This window comes from Psittacula echo, assembly GCF_963264785.1.
Source record: "Psittacula echo genome assembly, chromosome: 13".
Taxonomy (NCBI): domain Eukaryota; kingdom Metazoa; phylum Chordata; class Aves; order Psittaciformes; family Psittacidae; genus Psittacula; species Psittacula echo.
In genome coordinates, this window is record NC_137749.1 from 12,066,120 (window position 1) to 12,092,086 (window position 25,967).

The window sequence follows — 25,967 nt, forward strand, 5'->3', positions numbered from 1 at the left end:
AGTTTTTGAGTGCCAACAGGGTGGAAAGGCAAGGAATGGGGAAATCAGGGGGTTTCTGTTTAGCTGGAGGGTGTGGGGTATGGCTCAGCCACAACCCAAGAGGACACCTTGTCATGGTATGCCTGTCCCTAGAGAAGGAGCTTGTCACTTGAGCACCAAAGCACCCAAGCATCCCGCTAGCCTGGACCTTGTCCAAAAAGCCTGAAAACAGACCCAGAAGAGCCCTCTCCAGTGCCATCCCCTGGAGGAATTCCAGGACAAAGCCGATGCTTTCTCCGCATCCGAGCTCCCGCTTCCCCTTCTCCTCCCCTCCCCTTCCAGCCATTTATCAAACACATATGCACAAACTGCAGGCAATAAATATTTAATGTGGACCAGGTCTGACTAGATGTGTTATTTCATTTGAAAATCTCCACACACACACATGTGCATACACAAAAGGAACCTGGGATGCAGCAGTGCCAAAGAGCACCTGGGAATAAACACAGTAAAGGCCATAAATGCTCTCGTGAAATGATATAAGCTAAATCCTAGGAGTTAACCTGGTGCACCGGCAGCATGACCAGGCATTCATCTCCCCAATTTCCTTAGGCAACGTGGTGTGTAAATGTACCATTATGAAGCTGCAAAATGAATCTGCACGTCTCCTCCTCAGTGCTTTCCCTCCCTCCTGCCCCCTTCGAGCTGGTGTTACACAAACAAACAAACCCGAGTGGAGGGGAGGGAGCAGCCTTGCCTGTGGGGATGCTCAGCCCCAGGGAGCAGCAGAAGGGGCCTCCTGCATGGGGGTGCAGGCAATGGGGGCCCCAGGAGCTCTGCGGGTGGCTCCTATAGCTTGCAGCATCCCTGCCATAGTTGGGTTAAGGGAGAGGTAATGAGAGAGGCTCCTGGCCCAAGGAGGTGAGCACCTAGAGAGACAGCCCGTGGTGACATGGGCAGGGGGGTGCTTGCTTCAGACTATGGAAAACATCACAGGCATTGCCTATGGGGAGCAGAATCTCTGCTAAAAGGGAGGAGGTCTCAGACCTGCGCACTACAACACCGTGTGTCTCCCTTTGACACTGAGAACCAACAGGCAGATGGGTGAGGATGGGTAAGAAGGTGCTCATGGGGTCCCAGGGGCCGTGGTGACCTACCTTAACCCTGGGCACAGACAAGAGAAGATGCCTCCTCTTTTCTTCATTCCCAGCTCAGGGATACCCATGCTGGGAGATGTTTGGAGGCAGTGGGGACCTGATCCAGAGCAGGTCTGGTCACGAGCATCTCCCTGTGCAGGCAGCTGCGGGGAGGAAGGACAGTGGTACCCAGCAGCTGTTCCCAGAGGGATGGATCCATCAGGAAGCAGGAAAAGCAGGGGGGCGAGGGAAGCCGAGGGGCACCGAAGAGACAGGGCTGACCCCACCAGGGCTGCCAGTAAAACACCTACCCCCAACTGTGGTGCTAATTAGAAACCACAACACAGCAATTACCAGCCCAGGAGCTGCGAATGAAGTGGAGAGCTGGGGCCTTTAATGTTCCCCTCTCCAGTGCCAGGCAGAGGCTCACACCTCTCTTTTCCAATTATTTCCTCTGGATTTTGGAGGGGGAGAAAGGCAGAGGAGGAGGGAACCCAATTACCCCCCGCAGCGCCAGGCTCCTGGTACCCAGGGAAGGCAGATGCTGCATGTCTGCTCCCACATCGATGCTGCAGCCTTCCAGCTCCGGGAGGGCTGTGCATGGATTGTGCCACGGGCAAAGCCACAGGAGGAAGGATGGCAGAAGGAAAAGGGACACAGGCAAAACCCGAGCAAAATGACAGGGGAGGGAAGAAAGCAGCTATAATACAGGCTGCTGAACTGCAGCTCGACCATAACACCCCACTGAGCTGCTTTAAACCACGCTCTTCCTGGGGTAGGGATGGCAGAGGGGCTCACAGCAACCTGAGTCTGGGGTCACTGCCACCTCTTTCCCCTTCCACACCATGGTCCCAATGGGCATTATCAGCATGAGCATGCAGCAGGGATGGGGATTCTCGAAGCTGAACAGGGATGGGGGTTCCTGGAGCCAGCATCTCTCTCCTTGTCAAACTGGACAGAGATCAGAAAGCGCTGGCACTAAACCTCTCTGCCAACCCCGTGCCAGGCTCCTGGCCTCAAGCACAACGGTTCACAGGGAAGGCCCTGGATTTAGCACGAGTGTGAAACCCAAGTGGTTTCTGGATTGTACCCACCAGCATCCAGGTCTTCCCCAAGTGCTCCTGAGCTCCCGCACCAGCGCCAGGGCTCAGCTCCAGCACAAGCATTGAAGGACCTGGTGGCTGCAGGAGCAAAGCCCTTTCCCTCTTGAGACATTGACTTATTTGTGGAAGACTCTAAGCTCCTTGCCAGTGAGTCCTGCACCCACCAGACCCACACGCTTGGCCTGGGGCTGGATTTCTGGCCAGGCACCTCTGCAGTTCTTGGTGGCACCGCACCAGGCTGAGATTTCATCTGTAGCAAGTGCAGCAAAGCCAAATGTCCTGTGGGAACAACCTCCCCATGGAGCTGCTCACAATGATCATAGAATCCCAGCCTGGGATGGGTTAAAAGGGACCTTAAAGCTCATCCAGTTCCAAGTCCCTGCCACCTTCCACTGGAGCAGCTTGCTCCAAGCCCCTGTGTCCAACCTGGCCTTGAACACTGCCAGGGATGGGGCAGCCACAGCTTCTCGGGGCACCCTGGGCCAGCGCCTCAGCACCCTCACAGGGAAGAGCTTCTGCCTAAGAGCTCATCTCAGTCTATTTCCTGAAGGGATGTAAACCAGAGAAAGAGGTTTCCTTTACAGAACTTGACAACCCAAGAGTGCTCGATCCGCTCATAGCTGAGGGCACACCAAGATGAACTCATCTTTGTGTTTGGGACTTCGAAGTAACAACCAGGGCTGGACAGGTCTTGACTGGTCTCAAGGAGCTTGCAGCTCACCCTGGTCCGGAGGTACCTGTCTCATGACTGAGCACATGCAATCCACTGCCACGGCTGCCTGGGGCAGCGATGGGGCCACACTTGGACACTGAGTCAGACTTGGAAGGAGGGGGCTGAAATGCAAACAGAACCTGGTGGGAGAAGAGGAGCACTGAAAAGAGGTGGTGGAGTCAGCAGCAGAAGACGGTGCTGGCACTCAGGTGATACTGGGGTGGAAACACAATGGGCTTGGTAGCAGGAGAGCAGTGATGGAAAGGGAGGGAGCTGCAGGTGAGAACTTGGGGGTGATGCTGACAGAGGAGGCAAGAAAGCTTCTGGAGACCACCTGTATCCCTGTCCTCGCCTGGCTGCTTGGCCATGCTGCTGAAGGATGGGCAAGCACTTCCAAGTGAGCAGTGTGCTGTCCACCAAGCTAGAGTGTGCTCTGGTTAAGAGCAATATAATGTCCTATAATTAGCAGGCAAAGGACTTGCCTTCCAGCTGGCCTGTGCCAGAAGGATGTAATTACAATCCCAAGGAGTGATGTTCCTCTGACCTGCAGCCAGCTTGTAGTGTGGAGGAGAAATCCACTTCTCTTCCCTCTGTTCAGCCAGGGAAGCGAAGGGATGGCTGCAGCACCACTGGAAGAGCAGCACAGGAGCACCTGATAGCTGGCAATGCCATGTAGAAGTGCTGGATCCCTTGTGGGTGACAGGGAGGGCATGGCCCTTCTGGCATCTCTGGGAATACTGCATGTTTCCGCGGAGCTTGGGATGCGTGACTCAATGAGGGAAAGGTCCTTCAAATCCATCCCACACCTCCCCAAGCCCTGGTCCCACTTGGGATTTCAGAGGACACTGATTCTTGTTACTATATGGGGAAGGAAGACAGGAGGTGATGGAGCAGCGTATGCATGGTGGGTTTGCAAACCTGCTGCCTCCTTGGGCAAAGCTCTTGCTCTTTGCTTTTGTCCCCCACCAAAATTGCCTCTATTAATAGTGGTTATGGCAATTAGCACAATTAATAGAACTAACTAATAAGCAGTGACAAAGCGGAATGGCTTCAAGCTGGAAGAGGGTAGATTTAGAAGAGATACCATGGGACCACCCCATGCCATTCACTTTCGGATTGTGTGTGACCATGTTCTCCTGCACCCCAGGTGCCTCCTCACAGCCTGGCTTAGTGCAAGGGATTTACTTACCCTTGTGTGCTCCCGTGCCCAGACTGCAGGTGCTCAGGAGCAATCACAAGGGGGGGAATGGCTTCATGATGAAAGAGGGGAGATTTAGATTAGATATTAGTGAGAAGGTGCTCATGAGAACCTCTAGCAAGGTTGCCAACCTTCCTATGGGTTGTCACCTACTGCCACCACCTCCTTCTCTGCTCTCGCTGCCTTCTCATAGTAGAGTTTGGGTTGGAAAGGACCTTAAGACCATGCAGTTCCAACCCCCTGCCATAGGTAGTGATGCCTCACACACCATGTACTGCTGACTCCATCCTCCCTGATGGCTGCTGGCAGCCCTAGGCCAGAGCTCAAGTGAATGAGCCAGGCAGCGTAACCACTCATCAGACATGGCTCTGGGCAGGGAACACGAGTCCAAGAGACACAAATCCTTCCCTTCCCTTGCTGCACCCAGCAGCAGGCTGCAGCCACTCATCATCCCAGCAGAATTCACCCCATCACTTCACAATGGTCATCTTAACTGTGTTATTTCCACCCTGTCTTTGCCCCCAAATAGGACCTTCCTTCCCCCAGCAAATTACGTCCCTACCAGCCTCTGCTTCTGCACTGATTTGCTGATTATAAGGGAATGGAGAGGGAAATAATGGTCCCTTTTCTTTCTTCTTCCTTTAGGAAGGACCTTGGCAAATAGTTTTGCCCCTGGGCTGAGCTATGGCCAGTTCCACCCCCTGCATGAGAGAGTTAATGAAATAGGCAGCGGAAGGGCCCTCCTGCCTCCCGCTCCAGGACTTCACTGACTCCAGTACAGCTAATCCCATTACAAGAAAATAACGTGGATAATTCAAGCTAATGAAATCGTTACAAGAATGTGGACAGCCAGGGGTGGACATTCAGAGCCAATTTAACACCCCTTGGTGGTGTTATCCCCAGCACAGGAAATACCTGAAAAGAGGAAGGGAAAGGAAAGAGGGAGGGAAAGAAAAAGAAAGCCCTCCTCTCTTGTTAGCTTAAATCCTGTTAGAGTTGGAGGAATTAATCTGCCACCTATCTCCCCTATTACTGCTATCATCATCATCATCATGAGCATCTTGGTAACCTCTGAACACATAACGAGGGCAAAGCAAAGGCTCTGGATACCCTCATGGAAGTGCAAACTGCTGCTGCCTCCATCTCCGGTGGAGTGGGGCAGAAGATAACGGCTGGAAGGACTTTACATCACACGAGGTGTCCTGGTGGGCCCCCAGCCCACGGCTGCATGGATGAAGCGATGCTGGGCAGCAGGTCCCCACCTTAAAGCTGATCTCTCATTCCCGCAATGGCTCCTTACCTGCACTAGACAATGCTGCTGGATAATGAAATCCCCTTCAAAACCCCCATGAAAAGGCAGTGGTACTCAGCGGGAGGACAGCCACGTCTGCACCTTGTTCCTTCCCACCTGGATCATCAGTTTTTCCAGCTTCCCCTCCTCTCTGCCCAGGAGCATCGTCTTTGTTTGGAGGCCTCTTGATCTGCTGCTGCAGCAAAACTGGGTTTCACTCGATGCGATTCCTCAGTGCCAGCCTTGTGCTGCTGGCAGAAGTGCTGCTGTATCCTCCCCGTCCTCCCAAGGGACCCCTTCCTGGGGCCAGTTTTGAGGGACAGACCTGGCCACCCTGCTCAGAGCTTCCCATCCAAAGCCAGGCTCCCCTCTCGGCCACCCTTACCGAGGGAAGCTGAGCAATTCCATTGTGAATCACTCTTTTTGGCACTGAGCATCTCCAGGCAGGAGCTGCCAGTTGTGCTGCACTTGTGGATGCGGTGGGGAACCTCCGATGGGGAGGTGCAGCCCTGTCTGCCTGGGGAGCCTCACCACAGTAAGATTTCAGAGCTATTCAAGCCTGTGTTCTCAGCTCATGAGTGTCCAAAGGCCTCCTGTGTATTCAGCTGGACATAGGTAAGTCCCACTTGTCCTTCTCCTGCGCTGCTGGGTGATGGCAGGACAGTGAAGTGGAGAGATTCCCAAGTCTAAAAGAACTTCCAGGTCTCCCCAGGAGACAGGGATCTCTCTGAAACAAAGGCTCCCGGCACAGAAAAGTGCCATTGAACACAGTTCTACATAAAGGGCTCACAAAAATTGGGAAGAGCATTTTCAAACGAGGAGGTTCTCCAGGACCAGGCATGACCATCAGATCCCGACGCGGGAGGAGCCAGCACTAAGAGATGCTGCAGCCTTTGAGCTGCTGCTAAAGAGCAGGGGAATGAAGCAGGGACCCCAGGCTCCTCTTCAGCTCTGCTTCCCCATAAAGGTGACCTCAGGATTCCACACCTCTCCCGTTATCCCAGCTCACTGCCCACTGTTGTCTACCAGCCTCACACAGGCATACAACGCTTTGATCCATCCATGAAGGTAGAAGGGGGACTCATGACTCAACCCGTGCAACGTGAATGTGAGCATCCTTGGTACGAGAGAAAGGAAAACCCCACAGCAAAAGCAGCAGAAAAGCTGGAAGTCATAAAAGGACTGGGAAGGAAGCCTGGAAAGGCAGAGAAATCACCCAGGGATTTCTCTTTGATGGAAGAACCAGGGCCAGAGAAAGGTGCACAAGCAGCACGTTGGCTGCGGTGATGGCACACGTGGTGTCCAGGCTGGGTGCTCATCCCATGCGGAGGGTCTCTGATGTGTCGCCGAGAGCAATTTTCCACCTTTCTGTCCCTGCAGCCTCTCCCTATCCTCAGGCTTTATTTCTGCCAGACACGTTGGAAACTCACAGCCTGATCCCACTCTGCATCCCCCAAATAAGGCTGGAAGCAACCAAAGCTTTCCACAAGCAGCCCTGCATGGGAGTGGGACAAGCCCCCTAGGATGTGCCCGGCAGGAACGGCCCCATTCCCTGTCTCTGGAATGCTCTCTCACAAACACATCTAATTGCATCCAGAGGGCGCTTTCGGCACACCTGCCACAGCAACTGCTTATCTTACTGAGGACTTCAAGAGCATCATCTGCAAAGTTTGCAAGGAAGGGAAGGCAATTAGCATTCCCTGGCTAGGCACAAAGATCCTCCTGCTTTATCTCCATCCTGGCTGCTTGGCAGAGGATCCTGCGGCGCTAATTCCCTCCCGCTGCTCCCTGCACATCAGCTCCTCCAGTTGGAAACACACAATGGTGTTTGCACCCAGAAAAGACCCAAAAGCAAAGCAGGGTGGTTGTGAAGGGAGGGAGCAGTGGTGGCCAAACCTGTCTGCACCAGGAGATGCACCAGTTCTTACTACAAGAGAGACATTGAGGGGCTGGAGTGGGGCCAGAGAAGGGCAATGGAGCTGGTGCAGGGCCTGGAGCACAGTGTGATGGGGAAGGGCTGAGGGACCTGGGGGGTTCAGTCTGGAGAAGAGAAGGCTCAGGGGGGACCTGATCGCTCCCTACAAGTGCCTGAGAGGAGGATGGAGCCAGGAGGGGCTGGGCTCTGCTCCCAAGGAACAAGGGATGGGACAAGAGGAACCGGCCTCAAGCTGCACCAGGGCAGGTTTAGATGGAGCTGAGGAACAATTCCTGCCCCAAAGGGTGCTCAGGCATTGGAACAGGCTGCCCAGGGCAGGGCTGCAGGCACCATCCCTGCAAGGGTTCACACCCCGTGGAGACGAGGCCTCAGTGCCATGGGTTAGTGGTGGCCTTGGCAGGGCTGGGGTAAAGAGTGGACTTGATGAGCTTAAGGTTCTTTTCCAACTCAGTTGACTCTATGATTCTATGTCAAAAAGCAGCAGGACAGAGCTGTGCTTGAAGGAGGAGAGCCTGAAGTCCAGGGCGAGGAGGACCACTGCGACACACATGGTGGAGGACCTTACGAAGTGCATGTTTTATCTCTTTTCTTTAAAGCTGTCAATGTGGGGAAGAGGCACCGTGCCTGCGGCAGAATAAAGTGATGCCCTGCCACAGATACATGCCAAGAAAAGGAAATCATCCTGGTAGACACAGTGGCCAGGGCAAGGTGGTTTGGGAGCAGAGGGGAGCCTGCAAAGCTCCCATGTCCCTATCCCTAAGTCACCTTTCCAGATTCCCCTTGCCAGTGGCCACACTGGCCTGGCACATCAGCCCCAGCCCCTTCCTGCATCCTTGCTCAGCCTTGGCACCGGGCAGTCCTCACCAAGCTCTCCTCCTTCATCACCTGGTTCAGGGTCCCCTTGTCCCAGCTAAAGGCTTCATTGGGACTCTCCTCTCTTCCACCTGCAAGTCTTTGCATCTCCTACCCCTCCATGTCAGCTCCGTGCCCAGCTCTCACCAGCTGACTCCTGTATCCATGCTGTAGGTTTAAACCTCACCGTGGTATCTCCACGAGGTACCCCACATGCTCCCCAGAATAACAGTGCTGATCCCAGCTCCAACACATAGAATGGTTTGGGTTGGAAAGGACCTTAAGATCATCCAGTGCCAACTCCTGCCATGAACTGGCATGCCTCACATCAGACCACGTTGCCCAAGGCTCTGTCCAACCTGGCCTTGAGCACTGTCAGGGATGGGGCATTCCCCACTCCTCTGGGCACCCTGTGCCAGTGCCTCACTGCCCTCACAGTAAAGAATTTCTTCCTTATACCCAACCTCAGCTTCCTCTGTTTAAGTTTAAACCCATTCCCCCTTGCACATGGAGGAAGCCCATGAGATCCACCTAGAACCCAAGCCTGGGGAAGCTGGTCCAGCTGTTTGGATTGTCCCTGCTCCCTGTGTCTTCTGCCTGCAGACAACAAACCATAGTTGAGCTCTTTTTGGATTTATGAAGTTTTGGCACAGATCTGCCTAAGTTATTTAATGCTTAATATATACATAAAAAGTCCCAGTGGCTCTGCGGACATCCATGTGCTTCTCCTAAGGAGCTGTGAATTCCCCTACAAGGCTCCTGCTAACATTAAGCCTTATTCCATGTGGATGTCTCAGCAAGCAACAGCCTGTCTGGGAGCTCATGGTGAAGCAGGATCAGCAACACAACAGCTCTGGCCCTAGACCTACAGGCAGCCACAAGACCTTCCCTCTCCTCACGATCCAAGACCAGAAGCCAGCGGTTGCTTCCCATTGCTTAAACGGCTGCTTTAAAAACATAGCAAAACATTTTACCCCTTTTCTCCATTTCTTTTCCTTAAGAGTTGCTTCTGAGGGACCTTATCAAACACTTCCTGGAATTCCAAGTGAATTAGTCATTAGGCAGGTTTTCAGAACAGTAATTAGGCCACTCCATGCCCCTGATGTATTATTTACCTGAGCAGATACACATAATTAGGCCTCTTCTTTATAACTGGTATTACACAGACTACATTCTACTCCAGTCTATCGCCTAATTACACAATTAGACTGCATGCTAAACAGAACGAAAGCGATTCTGAGAACCAAGCAGAAAGGAGGGGAAAAACCACAACAGTCATTATTAGGTTTTAAATCCTCCATCACCAGCACAGCGTCAGGTCTTCAAGTTTTAATATCCCTCCACTTCAGCCCCTTCTAAACTGGTGCTGCAGCCAGGTTTGCTTGCTTTATTTTGCTGCATTTAATGCTACTCTGCAAGGTTTTAATGTTGTGGGAGAGATGCAGTTCCTTACTGAGATTTGGTTTTAACAAGTAATGTTAAAAGGGGCTTTTCTCTTCCCTGGTCAGCACTGATTTGCTGTGCAGTGGAACCAGCATCACATTGTCTTACAGCCTCCCTTTGCTCCTCCTCCCAAATGATGACTATTGTTCAACAGCTTCCCAGTGGCAGAGGCAGACAGGAACAGTGTGACCATCACGGGAATTTAGCCTGACACAGCTGGCTCCGCACCAAACTGAATGGGGCGAAATGAAAGGGGGGATGAGATGCCAACACACCAAAAAGCACCCAGCAGCCTCCAGCTGCCTTTCAGCCAAGCAGGATGAACTTGGGTCATCCCCTGATCTATCACAGAAGCACTGAGGTTGGAAAATACCTTTAAGATCATGGAGTCCAACTGTAAACCTAACAGTGGCAAGGCCACCACTAAACCATGGCCCTAAGTGTCATCTTTGTGTACTTCAAAGAGGGAAAAGGGGTAAGAACAAAACAGTCTCCAAAAAAGTCTGTATATTAAGAAGCTTTTGAGTAGAAAGCTCCATTTTGACTAGAGAAGCAAAAAAGCCTTCACAGAAAGATCTCCCAGTTCCTTAACCACTTTTTAAGCAAAGAAGCTTCTATAGCCACAAAGCTTTTTCATCTATTGCTTTCCCATCTTGCATTTTTAACTGAGCTGCAAAGTGATGCACACCACCGCAGATCACAGAATTCCCAAGATCATAGTACTGTTTGGGTTGGAAAGGACCTTAAGATCATCTAGTTCCAACCCCCCTTTCTCCTTCTCCAACCGCAAAGCAAGGTCTCAGCTCTTCCATAGGTCCCTTCCTACTGTGCCAGCCCATAGGGCATTGCACAATCAGAGTCATGCCTATCCTGCCCTTGTTTCCTGGTCCTTGCTGATGGAGCAGTGTGATTTCACCTAACCAATGGCTTTTCTTCTTGATGCTACCGTAATTACCGACCATTTTCTGGGGGACAAAAGACATTCAAGTATAGAGGAGAAAGGTCCAGCTCTCCCCCATCACATCCACCCCCAAGGACCACGCCAGGACCAAGCCGCCCTCCTATGGTGGCTCTCACTGAGACGTACAAATGACCACAGTCATGACCCTTATATCCCAAACCCCACGAAATCTCAATCCTTGCACAGACTTCAATGAGAGCTTCCAATGCTTCCAAAGCCTTTCACAGAGCTTGTGCTCATAAGCCACAATTCTCCCTGTGCGCAGCACCTTGCAGGACCAGGGCTTAGAAGCCACCAAGTCACTGCAGTAATCACCAGCAGGTCAGGATTTCAAAGGAACCCACAGCTCCAACAGAGCTGAGCTTTAGGGATTTATCTCCTCTGGGCTCTTTTGAAAACCCTGATCAGAGTGCAGCTCTGGTCAAAAATAAGTTATGCTAAAAATAGTGCTCACAAGAGGGCCCGGTACCAACCACTGCTCCTCCAGGAGTCTTATGAGTCAGCTCGTTTCAAAGACAAGAGGAAATCTGTACAACTAGCAAAGCTGTAAACATGGAAGGGAGATTTAGCCGTACCTCACAGGCCCCCAAAGGCATCCTAGGACATCCTTTGGAGTAAGCAGCCTTGCAGTTAACATATCAGACTGCTGAATCTCAGATTCAACTGTAGAGCCTCCTGCACTGAGCTGGTAGAGAGTAAATATAGAAGCAATGAGATATTTATAGGCAGCCAGCTATTTTAACACAGCTCCGCTTTAAAGAGAAGCCTTATTTAAGTCTTGTCCCTGTAAAGCTGCAGGATGACTTAGAGAAATAACCAGCTTAATTATTTTCATCAGGAGAACAGAGAAACACGTAGGGAAGATCAAATGCATGCAAAAGCATGGAGGAGCTCGAAGGAAGTGCTTCTGTTCTGGTGACTCAAATGCAATGAGGACGGTGAGATCTCCCGAGTGCAGGTTTGTCTCCAAAGAGCCCAGCCCGCTCGCAGCTGAAGTCTGCCAGGGAGCGCGAGAAGAGAAAGCAGCAAGAACAGGAGCGCATCAGCTCGCTGGGAGCCACCACGTCATCCTGCTGCCCTGATCAGCGCGGTCTTCTCCAGAGACACAACCGACAGTGAAACGTCAGACTGCCCCATTGTACTCTGAAGGCAACGAGAGCAGAGCAGTAATTCTAGGTGTACTTACCTGTCATAGAATCCCAGCCCAGGTTGGGTTAAAAGGGACCTTAAAGCCCATTCAGTTCCAGTCCTCACCTCCCACTCGAGCAGCTTGCTCCAAGCCCTGTCCAGCCTGGCCTTGAACACTGCCAGGGATGGGGCAGCTGCAGTTTAATTGATGCTTTCTGAGATTGCAAGAGAAACAAACCAGCAGATCCCTGTATGGTCACCTGCAGCTCTCAGCTCATGAGGCTGCACATACCTGCTGCTCACAAAAGCACCCACACTACACAGAATCCCAGCCTGGTTTGGGTTGGAAGGGACCTTAAAGCTCCTCCAGCTCCAACCCCTGCCACGGGCAGGGACCCCTTCCACTGGAGCAGCTTGCTCCAAGCCCCTGTGTCCAACCTGGCCTTGAACACTGCCAGGGATGGGGCAGCCACAGCTTCTCTGGGCACCCTGTGCCAGCGCCTCAGCACCCTCACAGGGAAGAGCTTCTGCCTAAGAGCTCATCTCAGTCTCCCCTCTTTCATCTTAAAGCCATGAATTTACTCCAATAACGTTCCAGTTCACCCATGCCTGGAATTGGAGCTGTGTGTGTTACCCAAGCTATGATGGTGGGCAACATCTCTTCTTGCTCCTGGTGTACCCTGTCCTTGGGACACCCTCTTCCAACCCACACCACCACCACTTGCTGAAGCTCAGAGGCTATTTTATGCAGCGGGACACATCTTCACATGTCACTGCAAAGGGACAGGGAGCAGATGCATGGTGCAATTATTATCGGAGCCATCATGGGATTGAGCAAATTCCTCACAGCAGGGAGCTTGTTGCTCTCCACAGCACAGGCTTCCATCACTGCAGCCAAGGCAGATCCTCCCCACGGACACAGAAGGAGCCACCACCAGGCACACACCGCCTCCTCCATGGAGGGTGATGTCCCAGAGGTGGGGACACGCATCCCTGCACCGTCCTTGCCCAGCATCTCACTGCACCAGCGTGCAGCCATGAACCCTGCTGATGCAGCCTTCCTTTCTCAATAAATGGACCTAGATGAGGCCAAGTGTCTGCTTCAGTGCTCCCCATCCCCTGCCCCAGCCCTCCCAACTTAAAGCCTCTCCAATAAACTAAATTAACCCCCCAACGCCACCCCACAGCCAGAGCATTCCGCAGCCCCACTCTCCAGCGTGAGAATAACGCAATAGAGAGCTCAAAAGAGGGCAGAACAGTTCTAAAGCAGCACCCAGCTCTGAGCAGGGCATCTGTGCAATGGGGTGCAAGCTCTCCTCGTCATCACCCCCTTCTGCTGTTCCCCTCAGACCTTCAGGAAGGCTCCTCACAACGCCCTGGCTGTTCAGAGCCTGGGGTGAATGCGAGGGAGAAACAGGGGGCTACAGGAGAGGAAGAGAAGCCACGTTCTGCTGCAGCTACCAGCAGTGCCTGCACCAGCTGACCTGAACAAGCTGGAATGCATGCATGGATGCCAGCAGGGAAGAAGAAAGGCAATGACACACCTGAAAACAACCGGCTAACGCCAACTGGGGGCCAAAAGGGACAGAGTTTGCCCCTTTTGGGTAACTGGCTGCCCATCACGGATACCCAGGGAGCAGGAGGCAGAGCAGGGACCTCATTTCCCCTTGCAGCAAGGCCAGGGGCTTTCAACACATCCTCATTTGTAGAGGCAAAGCAGCTAGGTCCAGCTCTCCAGGCTGGTACACAAGCCGCCATGCTCATATTGAGGGATTAAATGAGATGGGAGCAGGTCGTGACTCCCCAAGAAGAGATGCTTTGCTTGAATAGAGGCATTTGCCAAGGTACAAGCTTTCCTCTGAGTCTTGCACCAATGCCAAGGAACAGGGCTCAGGAAACCACATCCCACAGTCGCTTGTCTGCCTCTGAACAGCCACAACGTGCCACGTATCCCCCAGAAGCAACATCTCTTCTTCAAGTGGAAGATCCCCATCTGGGAAAGAGTAAAAACTGATGGCAAGAAGCATCATTGTGGGCCGGTCCCATACAGCGTGCTCGATGACAGCCAGCTTCAGTGCAGTACTCTAGCCCTGCAAAAGGAGGTTCAAAGACCTTTCCTGCCAGCACTTGCTGCTTGTAAGGTCAGAGCAAAGGTGGTGGAACAGCACCAGGAAGATGCTGCTGTTCCCAAGAGATGTGTCTATGTGAGTTCACACATCAGAGGGATGGCCTTTTTGAGGAAGAGGGGACCTCAGAAAGGAATCAGAGCCAAAAAGGCATGAGCAAAGTTGATTGAAGAGACGGAGTAATGCCTGCAATGAACATTCTCTAACGTTTCATCAGCATTAGAAAGCTCCTGGGGTACCAGAGACTGGTGCTGCTGACGGCATAGGACTTGGGTCCAGAGCATGAGAACCACAGGTCCCTTGGCACTCCCCTCCCAAAGCTGACTGCAAGGCTTTTCAGTTTCAAACAGCACGGGCCGTCAGCTCCCTGCTGTCAGAGAGACTGTGACAGGGCGAGCTGTGCCTCTTAATGTGCTCCTTCCTTCTCAGCTCTGCAAACACAGGGAGACCTGAGCTGCTGCTGCATTTTACCAAGCACTGCAAGAAGCGTGGCTGTAGGGCACACGACGAGGGGAAAGGGGAGGAAAGGATCCATCAGCCCTAACTGCCACCAAAACACAGGAGCACACATGGAACAGAAAGCTGAGACACCTTCTAGGGATAAGGATAATAAAACCTGCTGGGGACCAGAGCAGGATCTGTGCTGCTGGTGAGCCTTATAGCAGGAGCGAGCTGCAGCCGGGGTGGGCTCGGGGGCGCTGAGCCTGTGTGGGAGCTGTCAGAGCCCCAGCCCTACCTCGTGTGATGGCGAGAAGTCCCTGCAGAGGTGACAGCTCTGGCAGCTGCAGTGAGCAAACAGCTGAAAAGGGGGAGAAATGAGAGAGGAGGCAAAGGCAGAGATCATCACAGGCAGCGCTCCTTGCATTGAAACTGGAAAGGGAGGCAACTGGTTAAAGACCAACTTGGAAGCAGCATCCTCGCTGCCCACAGGTAGGGCAGGGCAGGTTGGCAGCTCCCCCCCACCTCTTCCCTCCCTCCCTGCTGCTGCAGACCTAATTTCATGGGGTTTTTGCAGAAGCAGCGGGGTGGAAAATGATCATTGGGAGGCAGCGCGTGGCGAAGGGCCCCCCATTCCCCAGGTCCCCCTGCAAGGTGAGCAGCCCCGGGTTGGGACCACAGCAAGGAATGAGGCTACCAATGAGCTTTCCAAATCACAGGCGTGGTGAAGAGAGGGGGGGAACCTGCTTACCCCCCCCCCCCATCCCCGTCACCCTCTTGGATGCTGACGAGAGAGACAGCGCAGTCCTGCGTGACAGCGTGAAATTAATATGATGTGGGGGGAAGCTGGCAGTGAGTAATGAGCATCTGAAATACCTCATCTCCACCTCCTCACCGCCCCCCCCCCCGAGCTCTTTTAACCCTTTGGCTTCTAGTAGGGATCAAAGGGTGGGAGGATTGAGACATGGATGAAAGAGAATCAAAGAGGGGTGATGCAGCCCATGGGACAACTGAATTTGCAGGGCACAAATCCATTGCCATCAGGGCCAGGCTGCCAAGGTGCCAAGCTTGGAAAAGTCATCACTGCTGCTTTGCCACATGAGGCTCCACAGGGAGATGCCTCCCTGAAGACTAACAGGAGGATGAAGCAGGACCAAGCCTCCTGTCCTGCAAGCACCCTCGGGCAAGGATGAGCCATGAGGGGCCAGCTTGATGCACACAGACCACTGATGGGCAGCCCCTCTGCTACCAAGCAGGTCTGTAAGAAGCAGAACAAAGGAGGTGGTTTTCCCAGGGTCAGCTTCCCTGGTATCCAATCAAATCTAATGAGAACTTGGTCAGAAAACACATCCCATCTTCAAGGGTGGCTTCTGTGAACTCCTGGATGTCTCTTAATGGTCAATCCCATAACACCACCTTCATAAGGCAAGCCTCAGGAGCTTCTTCATATACTTAACTGTACCAAGCTCTCGATTGAAGATCTCTTCTCCTTTGCCAGAGGCCTGGAAGTGGTCAGGATACTACTGGGGATAAGGAGAGGGAGGAGAGCAGACAGATGGTCAGCCTGGTCCTTTCCTTAGCTTGATTCCTTCAGGAAAAGCAACACATGGGCAGAAGCACAGACAGAAATGCTTGTGGTATCACCAGCTGCAGAAGCCAACACGGTTCAAATGCCTTTGGCAGGAGGTCTGCCCCTGGGGGAGGTAAGAGCCTGTGCAACGAAAGGTCCTTAATTGCATCCATATCCCAAGGCTTAAAATCCACTGGATAAGAAGAGGTAGAAAGGCTTGAGGTTAAAACAAAATAAGAATGCAAACAGAGATGCAAATAAAGGACACAATGTCATCCCGGGGAGAAAACTGTGATTCATTAGAGGCTTGCTCAGGACCTTCTCATCAACTGAGGCTGAGAAATACCCGCACGTACATGGTAGTGAAAGAGAGCAATGTCACTGCAAGAGGAACGCAACAGAGAGAAGAATTTTAAGATGAAGGAAATAACAATCTTGGTTCCTCCTTGACTTACAGGCACAAGCTCAAAAGTTCGCCCAGTGTCATTTCAACCTAGCGAATTCTGCCAGCCCCCAAAGGGGTCTCAGTGGCCAAGAGACAACTCTGAAAATCAGCAAAAAGTGGTTACAACATAAGGCAAAACACCTCCACCTTTTCCCTTCCTTATGCAGAGAATCACAGAATGGTTTGGGTTGGAAAGGACCTTAAGATCATCCACTGCCAACCCCCTGCCATCGACACCTCATGCTAGAACATGTTGCCCAAGGCTCTGTCCAACCTGGCCTTGAACACTGCCAGGGATGGAGCATTTACCACCTCTCAGGGCAGCCCATTCCAGTGCCTCACCACCCTCTCAGTAACGAACTTCTTCCTTATATCCAATCTAAACTTCCCCTGTTTCAGTCTGAACCCATCACCCCTTGTCCTATTGCTACAGTCCCTGATGAAGAGCCCCTCTCCAGCATCCTTGTAGCCCCCTTCAGATGCTGGAAGCTGCTATAGATGCACACATTCTTTTCTTAGCTATTCAGATAAAAAGAGACCTTGTAATACTAATAGCGACTAACTAAAAGGGTTATTTACAGGAGACAGCAACTCCTATAGGCTTTGAGCTTTGCTTCCTATATATAGAGGAGCAAAGGCCCACATGTATGCACACATATCAGCACAGAAAGGGGCAAAAACCCCAAAGCAAAAGCCGAGTCACAGCTCAATAAGACACTTCAAGAGCAGCCCCTTCCCCATCTCCTTCCATCTCCCCAAGCCCCTCTATGATGATGAGCATCAGCATCTATGTGTAAAACTAATGAAGTTCCATCAGGAGGTCAGGGTTGGTGCCCTGGTGAGAGATGCTTCAGCAGGAGGTTCAGCCTAGAAGCTCCTTTCATGTGCGATGGACGAGTGGACTAAGCAAAAGCAGGCAGCCAAAAACTCCTCAGCAGAGGTTCTGGGTGAGCAGAAAAGGGGACCTGTGGGTATGGAGTATGGGGAGTGCAGAAAAGAGGGGGAAATAGAACAAAATCAAGTATTTCAATGAATATTCAAGCCAGGGAAAGAGATGGACTGAAAAATCTTCCCGCTCTTGGGAAGATCCACCTTTTAAAGCAATTCTGTCAAGATAACACAGAGTTAAACACTTTCTTATCTATGTTAAACACCTTTATGATTCAAACTGGAAAACCAGCACAGAAAACCTATTTCACTCTCCCCCACCCCATGGCTCATTTTGGATAGGCAAATTAAAGTGCCCAGTTACATTTTTGGTCTCTGAATATGAACCCAACATCGCTGTGTTTGGGTTTCCAGTAGAGAAGGAAGAGGACTGAAAAACCCAATAGTTTAATTGATGCTTTCTGAGATTGTAAGAGAAACAAACCAGCAGATCCCTGTATGGTCACCTGCAGCTCTCAGCTCACGAGGCTGGTGCACGTACCTGCTGCTCACAAAAGCACCCACACTACACAGAATCCCAGCCTGGTTTGGGTTGAAGGGACCTTAAAGCTCCTCCAGCTCCAATCCCTGCCCCGGGCAGGGACCCCTTCCACTAGAGCAGCTTGCTCCAAGCCCCTGTGTCCAACCTGGCCTTGAACACTGCCAGGGATGGGGCAGCCACAGCTTCTCTGGGCACCCTGTGCCAGCGCCTCAGCACCCTCACAGGGAAGAGCTTCTGCCTAAGAGCTCATCTCAGTCTCCCCTCTTTCATCATGAAGCCATTCTCCCTTGTCATTGTTCCTGAGCACCTGCAATCTGGGCACGGGAGCACACAAGGATAAGTAAATCCCTTGCACTAAGCCAGGCTGCGAGGAAGCACCTGGGGTGCAGGAGAACATGGTCACACACAATCCAAAGGCATGGGGTTGGTGGTCCAAGGGTCCAGCCTAAGGGGGAAGACTTAAATCTACCAACAGCCCTCAGCAAAAGACAGAAATGGGGTGATAACAGAGAACAAGGGCAGGAGGAGAGCCAGGTTATGCAATGGGGAGCCCACAGCAGCCCAACCCTGAGCCTGCTGGAAGGCTGCAGGAAGGACACCTTGGGTGACACGGTCTAGTGTGCGGTGTCTCTGCCCATGGCAGGGGGCTGGAACTGGATGATCTTAAGGTGCTTTCCAACCCAACCCATTCTGTGATTCTATGCCACACTGCCAGGGGTGCTGGAGGGAAGGGGAAACGCAACAGTGAGGAATCCCCATCTTCAAATCATGTGGGCAGGCAGGTGAGAGGGGCAGAGCTGCACCAGGTTAAAGCTTCACTCCAGAGCAGCACCCTGTAGCCTCCCATGGCAGACACGCTCCTCCTCAGACACTCAGCAGCCCAAAGCACAGCCCCAGCATTCCAATTAGGAAGGTGAATTCCAGCAGCGACACAAAGCTCCACATCACCTGCCGGCATCCTCGGAACCTGCTCGCACCTACATCTCCTGAGGATGTGGCCTTGAACCAGCTCACTGATGCTTCTACCAGTGCATGCAGCCCTGCAGGGCTCTGGGCATGGGTCTGCATGAAGTCAACTTTAAAATGGGAACCAGACGTTGTTATCCCTAGGGATAAACCAAAACAGGGCAAAAGTGCTGTCAGCATAATAATCCACCCATAAGCTGAAGACATCAGAGCCCATACATGCCCTATGCACTCCAGTGTAAACCAGCATCACCATCAAGTGCCTGTGAGCTCAGGGCTCTCAGTAGTCTGGAGCAGGAGCTGGGAATGGCTTTGGACATCTCGAAGAAGGACTGATCACAAAAAAGGACAGGTCACTGTCTGAAACCACTGTTCCCCAGAGAACACACTATGGGGGACCCCACTCAACACCAAACTAAACTCACAGGCACCATTAGTGCTGTCCATGCTCAAATGTGTCACGAGATGTGTTCCAGTTCCTGCTCCTACAACTGTTTTTGACAGGTTTCCACCTGAAAGCGTGCCTCAGCCAGGTACACACTCCACAGTCCTTCCATGTGTTGGCACCAACATCTCAATTCACAGGGAAGCCAGAAGGCTGGGATCCAACACTGACCCAGTGCTGGGTGCAGATGCTAGCTGCTTCCCTGGGATCCTTCTGCTTGTACAACACTCATTTTTGGGCCCCCTCTTCAAGTACAGGCTTGCAAGCACATTACTTTGGGATGAGTGATCAAGACCCGCCTGTGTAACAGGAGCAAAGACCTCATCAAGGTATCCAGACTGGCCCAGCCCTTCTCCTCTCAGCTGCAGATGCTCCATTACAGGATTTGGTTCATCTGACTCCACACCAACCAACAATTCAGTTTGCTGGACCACGGGCACCACACTGTGAGAGACTAAAAGGCTCTTCCCTCATGAGAAGCAGCCTCCTGGAGACAAGCAGTGATACATTGCTCTGGGGAACATCTCTGTATTCACTGATAAAGGAGCTGAAACCTAGCTTTAAACCAGTAACTACACACAGAGACATTTAGCTGGTGGGCTCTGCTCATCACTTAAACAGCCATCTCCTTGTCCGAGTCCTTCAGACTGGATCTAGCTGCAGACTCATCATGATAAATTGACTCAAAAATGCAGTTTAATCTGTTCATGGACCTAACCCAGACGAACCCAACAGTGGTTGCTCCCATGAGGAAGGGCTGATGATCTGCTCCACATCTTCCTGTCACTACTATAGCCCAGTGTGCCCAATACCTGCACATCTACAACCCTGCCCTGTCTTCCCCTGCCCCTTAAGCAATATTCTCAATATTTTATGGATGTCAATTAAATGTTGGTTTGGTTGTAAAGGGCTGGGAGCATAATAAATGGGAAGTGTTATAGTCCTATGAATCAATATAGTCCTATGATCCTATGAATAGTGTTTGCAATGCCCATGCCCTTGTGCTGGGTGCTGGGGGAGTTTCCAGTTGTTGAACAGAGGAGAAAGAGCTGCACTTTGGCTTTTCACAGCAGGGTGCAGGACACACTGGGGGACATCACTCCCAGTAAGGAGCTAAGCAAGTGATTCAAGCAGGAGGAGACATCTGACCCAGGACAGAGCTGCCGATGCAGTAGGATGGCAGCAGGACAGGGCAATAGGGAATCACTAAGCCTGTCCCCACCATCTCCAGCTGGGTTCCATCTCCTCCAGCCGCAGCTGTGCAGCCCCAGCAGACCCTTACACCGTGAGGAGATGCTCACTGGGACTTCTGCAGCACTCACAGGCCATCTAACTGCAGGGGGACAGTATGGAGAGGAAAACTGTCAGGAGCTAAAGGGGAAGCAGCAATGGATTCTGAAACACTTCTAGCACAACATCTAGGGGTTCAGAAGCAAAAGCATCACTTGGATGACATCAGACTGCTCAGCAATCAATGCTTACAGCACTGTGCATCCTAGGGCTGTTTGCACTGGATGTTCTAATTAATACTACCCAGCACTTGCTTAGCTCACATGTTTATGAAGGGACTGAGTTTTTCCCCCACCCCCTCTCTTGCCTTTCAGTAGCAAAGATTTCCACAGCTTCAACAGGGCAACGTTACTCTGGGAAGGAGAAATTGTCTTCAGTCATGTAGACTCCATTACTGGGAGAAAGGTGTGAACAGCAAGCAAGCCTGGCAGACGGATTCATTATACCACCGTGTCCTTTATAATGGGAAATGAAAAGCCCATTCTGATAACTCCACTTTATTATAATAGGTCAGAAGAAGTGAAAGGCATCATCTTATAAAATTAACTTCATAAAGACTGCCTTTAAAAGAAATAGAGCTCTGCCAGTTTATCCACTGTCTGTCTCTTCAGAGATTTTTCTTCTTCAAGAAGAGGCATGACTCCAAAGTCTTGTCCCAGAGCCTGTCTTCACTTTTACCCTCTATCAGAGGGAATAGATCTGTTTTCTCCTAATCAGTGCCTGGCACTTGTTTTGCCAGATGTAATAAATGCCATGTCTTTGTCAAGAGGGAGAAAACAGTCAGCAAAGGAGTTAAAATTAAAAGAGACACCCACCCCGAAGGTCTTTGCAAGAAGCAGCATTACTTTCTTTATAGGAAAGTCAGATTACGGAGATGAATGCACCCGATAACCAGTTCTGTGCTCTGCCATTGCTTTCTGTTCCTTTTGCTGCCAGCTTCTGTAGTCAAACTGAAGTCCAGTCTCTCAAGTGATACTAATTCGTGTGATTTAACCGCTTAATGCAACGTGTTTGGTTGCAGTTCTTCTAGGTGAGAGGCAAGGGATGGCCAGATGGACAGCAAACCATCTTCCACGCTCGCGGTGCGGGCTCCTGACGTCGCTCTGAACTTTCATAGACTCATAGAATGGTTTGGGTTGGAAAGGACCTTAAGATCATCCAGTTCCAATCCATGGCATGGGCAGGGACACCTCACACTAGACCATGTCACCCAAGGCTCTGTCCAACCTGGCCTTGAACACTACCAAGGATGCAGCATTTACCCCTTCTTTAGGCAACCTGTACCAGTTCCTCACCACCCTCACAGTAACGAACTCCTTCCTTATATCTAACATCAACTTCCCCTGTTTCAGTTTGAACCCATCACCCCTTTCCTACCACTACAGTCCCTGATGAAGAGCCCCTCTTTAGCATCCTTGTAGGCCCCTTCAGATACTGGAAGGCTGCTCTGAGGTCAGCACACGGATGGGTTAGTGTCTACTGCAATAACTCAGCAGGGGAGGGCTGGAAGTGCTGCTTATTGCAATATTAGGATAATTTATAGATACAGCCCCAACAAGGAGCTTTTAAATACATTTTGCAAAGCAAAGAGGCAACAATGTCAGCCCTAAAACGCGCTACTTGAGATGCAACTCTAATAACCGCATCCTTAGGTGGTACAAGCATCAGTTATGTCAAACTCCAGGCAGACTCTCACCAGTATCTATCCCTTAGGTTGTATTTGATTGGGTAAGGATCTTTCATGAAGTCTCTCTCTACACCTAATCGTTCCCCCTTTGGGGACAAGAAAACCTACATCTCCTGCAAACATTCTATGCCAACTGGAAAACAACCTGATTTGTAATACTCATGGTGTACATAGGGGGAAGGAGGATGGAAGAGGATGCTCTGAAGCAAACAGTTAATTGGAACTTCCTGCATGGATTTAATGGCATAGATTTTAAAAGAGCCTCATTCCCAGCAATTGCCAGAGCTCCAATCTGTGAAAATGTGGCCTTTCAGAAAGCTCCAATTCAGCTTGCCACGTCTGGAGCTCCTTTTGAGAGAAAGTCCTGCCATAAAAGCCCCCCAATTTGGGAGCAAGAATTAGCAGCCGTCATGGGATATCAGTCCCTTTGTCTCTCCTCCCCTTCCTATGGCTCTCTGGAAAAGAACTATGGACCATTTATCTTCTGTAATATTTCCAGGTAGTAAAAAAGAGGAGAATGGAATAAAGAACAAAAATTGGGGGGGTTGAAGAAAAAGAGAACACACCCACAAAAGCTAAATCTTCACACCTGGATATCATAGGCAGCCCCTGTAATTGAAAAGTATTTCTCCCTCTAAAGAAAATAACACTTGCTGGGGCTCAATAAAAATGCCTTGATGGTGCCAGAGAGGCCAAAACCTCCAGCAGAAGAGGACAGGACATGCTCAGAACCAGCACCACACACCCCAGCAAAGCCATTGGGTCTGCTGTGGAAGGTGGGCAGCACCTAAGGCACATGGAGCCCTGCAACAAGATGTTTGTTTTGCAGGCAGAAGACTTCAGCTGTTAAGCAGAGCATCCACGACTCCCATTACAGAGACAGGGAAGCACCGCCATTGTCCAGCTCAAGAATTAAACTAGATATGGCCCAACTCCAGAGTTAAAAAGGATCATGAAATGGTTGGGGTTGAAGGGGCTGTAAAGCTCATCCAGTTTCAGTCCCCCGCCACGGGCAGGGACACCTTCCACTGGAGCAGCTTGCTCCAAGCCCCTGTGTCCAACCTGGCCTTGAACACTGCCAGGGATGGGGCAGCCACAGCTTCTCTGGGCACCCTGTGCCAGCGCCTCAGCACCCTCACAGGGAAGAGAAAGGTGAAGAATCACATTTGCTTTGAACCTCCTGCCAACTACGACCTGGGGGAAAATCAGGTTGAGTTTTACACGTACTCGTAGATCTTTCCCAAGGGATTGTCTGGCCTCCTTCCTCCCAGGAATCCACCTCACTGCTGGGGATGGGCAAGAGGAAACTGCTGGGGAACACAGCTCCCCAAACCTCCTGGTACTCATGATGCAGAGGATGGTGCAGAGCCTTTCCCGTGGTTTGCATGGATTACCCAAAGCAACTAGGGAAGGCAAAGAGCAAAGGACACGCACAAGGCAGCCATGGTCTATTCACCTGCGCTAAGAACACGAACGATGGTGCAGGGCAAGCCTGAATACTGAGTGATGGATCCATACACAGTGATACTAAATAACATAATAATGATGATACTAAAAAAGCATAAAGCCAGGGCAGGAGTTCCTGTACTGCCAGTGCTGATTTTAAAGGCTGAACAACCTTTAAAATCCACTGTTCCAAACACCCAACTCCCTTGTTTTGCTGTCCCAGTGTCATTAACACCTACAGTGGGTCCAAAGGAAGACACAGCTCCTCGACAAAGCTCAAAACATGGAAATACTTGTCTTGGGAAATACATCTATATATATCTAAATATCTAGATAAGTATGTATAGATATATATATAAGGAAGGTCGAAACTAGATGATCTTAAGGTCCTTTCCAACCCAAACCATTCTATGAGATATACATATACACACACATGTAAATATATATTTGCATAACAGATGTATTTGTCTGGGTATTATATACACACATATAGAGACAGTGTGTGTACATATATTTAAGCATTAATCTTTCTCTTGCCCAGGCAATTGACAAAAGCAAAAGCAAGCACAGAAGGAAACAGGCTTGGAGACAACATCAGCTGCAGGGCTGGAAAGTGGGTTTTGAGCGTGTGAAACAATACAGGAGAGATGCTCACCCTGCAAAGCCTCTCACCTGCATGGGCTGAGGCTGTCACCCTGCATGATGATGCCCAGCAGTGTGGCCTGGTGGCCCTCAGGCTGGCTGTCCCTTGCTGTCCCTAATGCTGTGGCCCCAGCCAGCCTTTCCTGGGCAGGCTAAGAGTGCCCCCTGCAGCCCCGCTGCCAATTGTGAACTTGTTCACAATTCCAACTACATAACCAAATAGAAACAAGACAGGTTCCTAAATGCAGGAAGAGCTCCAGAGCAAGGGCATCTGATTTAAAACCACCCCAAAAAAGCAATCCAAGAGGATGAAGTGGTTCATAGCGCTCCATCATGCCTGGTTTTAGCTGCTCCGAAGGGAAAGAGGGACGGTAGGGGCGCAGAGAGAGGATTCTCTGTGTGTGTATGCGTGCCCCTACCGAGCTGATGGCTTTTGTTTTGAGGATAAAACCTCCCATCTCTGAATACACCAGGTAAATGAAACGGATGCTCGCACGTCACCCCGGGAGCGCTGTCAACAGCACCCGTGGCTTGAAGCTGCATGTTCCTTGCAATAGTCATCAAACTGCTCCTCTCCTCTCCACTGCACCAAGGTGCTAGACAAGCCAGGAGAGAAAAAACCATACCAACCCCCCCCCAGCCTGCTGAGCTTGTCTGTCCTCATGCTATACACAAGCCTCTCAGCTCCTTGAACCTAACCCAGGGCCCCAGAAGGCAAAGAGATCCCCCTTGGTTTGCTTGCTCCAGCTTTATGAAGGTCATGTCTGCAGGCACACACCATTGGGTTTTGAATTAGCAGTGCCCCACTGCTAAGAAACTCAGCACAGTGACTTGGATGTCCAGAGGTTTCGCCCTGTTTCACTAGGGCTTCACAGGGTTGCACAGCACAAGCAGTATCTTCTGTGTGCACAAATACATCCTCTACAGGGATCTTTACATTGTGCCTACCATCACCCTTCCAGTAACACAGGTCCAAGAGCCAAGTCACAGTCAGCATTCAGTTAAATCCCCAGAGCCTACCCCAAAACAGCATCACAACATACAGCATCCCTTGATGCATTATACCTTGGAAACGGCCTACCAGCCACATAGGAACCACTGTCCTTACCTGTGGTCAAGCCAGGAGAACATCACAGGTTAATAAAGTAGGCAGAACTGACTATATGTAGGGAAGTGCATAGCTTCCCTCACAATGAGCAAATCACTGCCCTGCACGTCCCCACAAAGCAGTTTCCACTGCATGGTCTGAGGAGGTTTCAATGGGATAAGCAATTCCACAATGGATTCCCTTTGGAAAGAAATGCCACAGCCCTGACCAAACCAAAGCCCCTGCCCTCTGCTTAGACAGACCCACACAGAAAGCCTAACCCAGTGAGCTATCACCCTTGTTTTCCAGATGGGAAAACTGACAGGCGGAGCTGGACAAATTCCTTGCACAAGCCAACAGTGGAGCAGGGACCATGGCCTGGGTCAATGAGCAGAAGACTCTCATCCTGGGAGCAGAAAAGATGCTGTATATTACACAGTTCCACCTCTTCTCCAGGATGCATTACAAGGCTTAATGAATCACTGCACACAAGGCTGAGGATGCAAAGAGAACGGCCATCAGCCAGCACACAGAAGGATGCAGGCTGGGATCCCAAAATCCCTGTTCAATACTCAGCACTATCCCAGGCACGTCTCACGGCTGACAAGGTATTTCTTGCTGGTGAGGGTATTAGAGACAGCACAGTCCCATCCCCTT

The 25,967-nt window shown here is 51.2% G+C and overlaps 1 protein-coding gene across 1 annotated transcript in view; it reads right to left on the bottom strand.

Annotated features, from left to right (window-relative positions):
• The window catches only part of RBM19 (RNA binding motif protein 19), a 75,138-nt gene that overhangs the window by 30,819 nt on the left and 18,352 nt on the right, over positions 1-25,967 (bottom strand). The gene's annotated exons all lie outside the window — the stretch shown is intronic.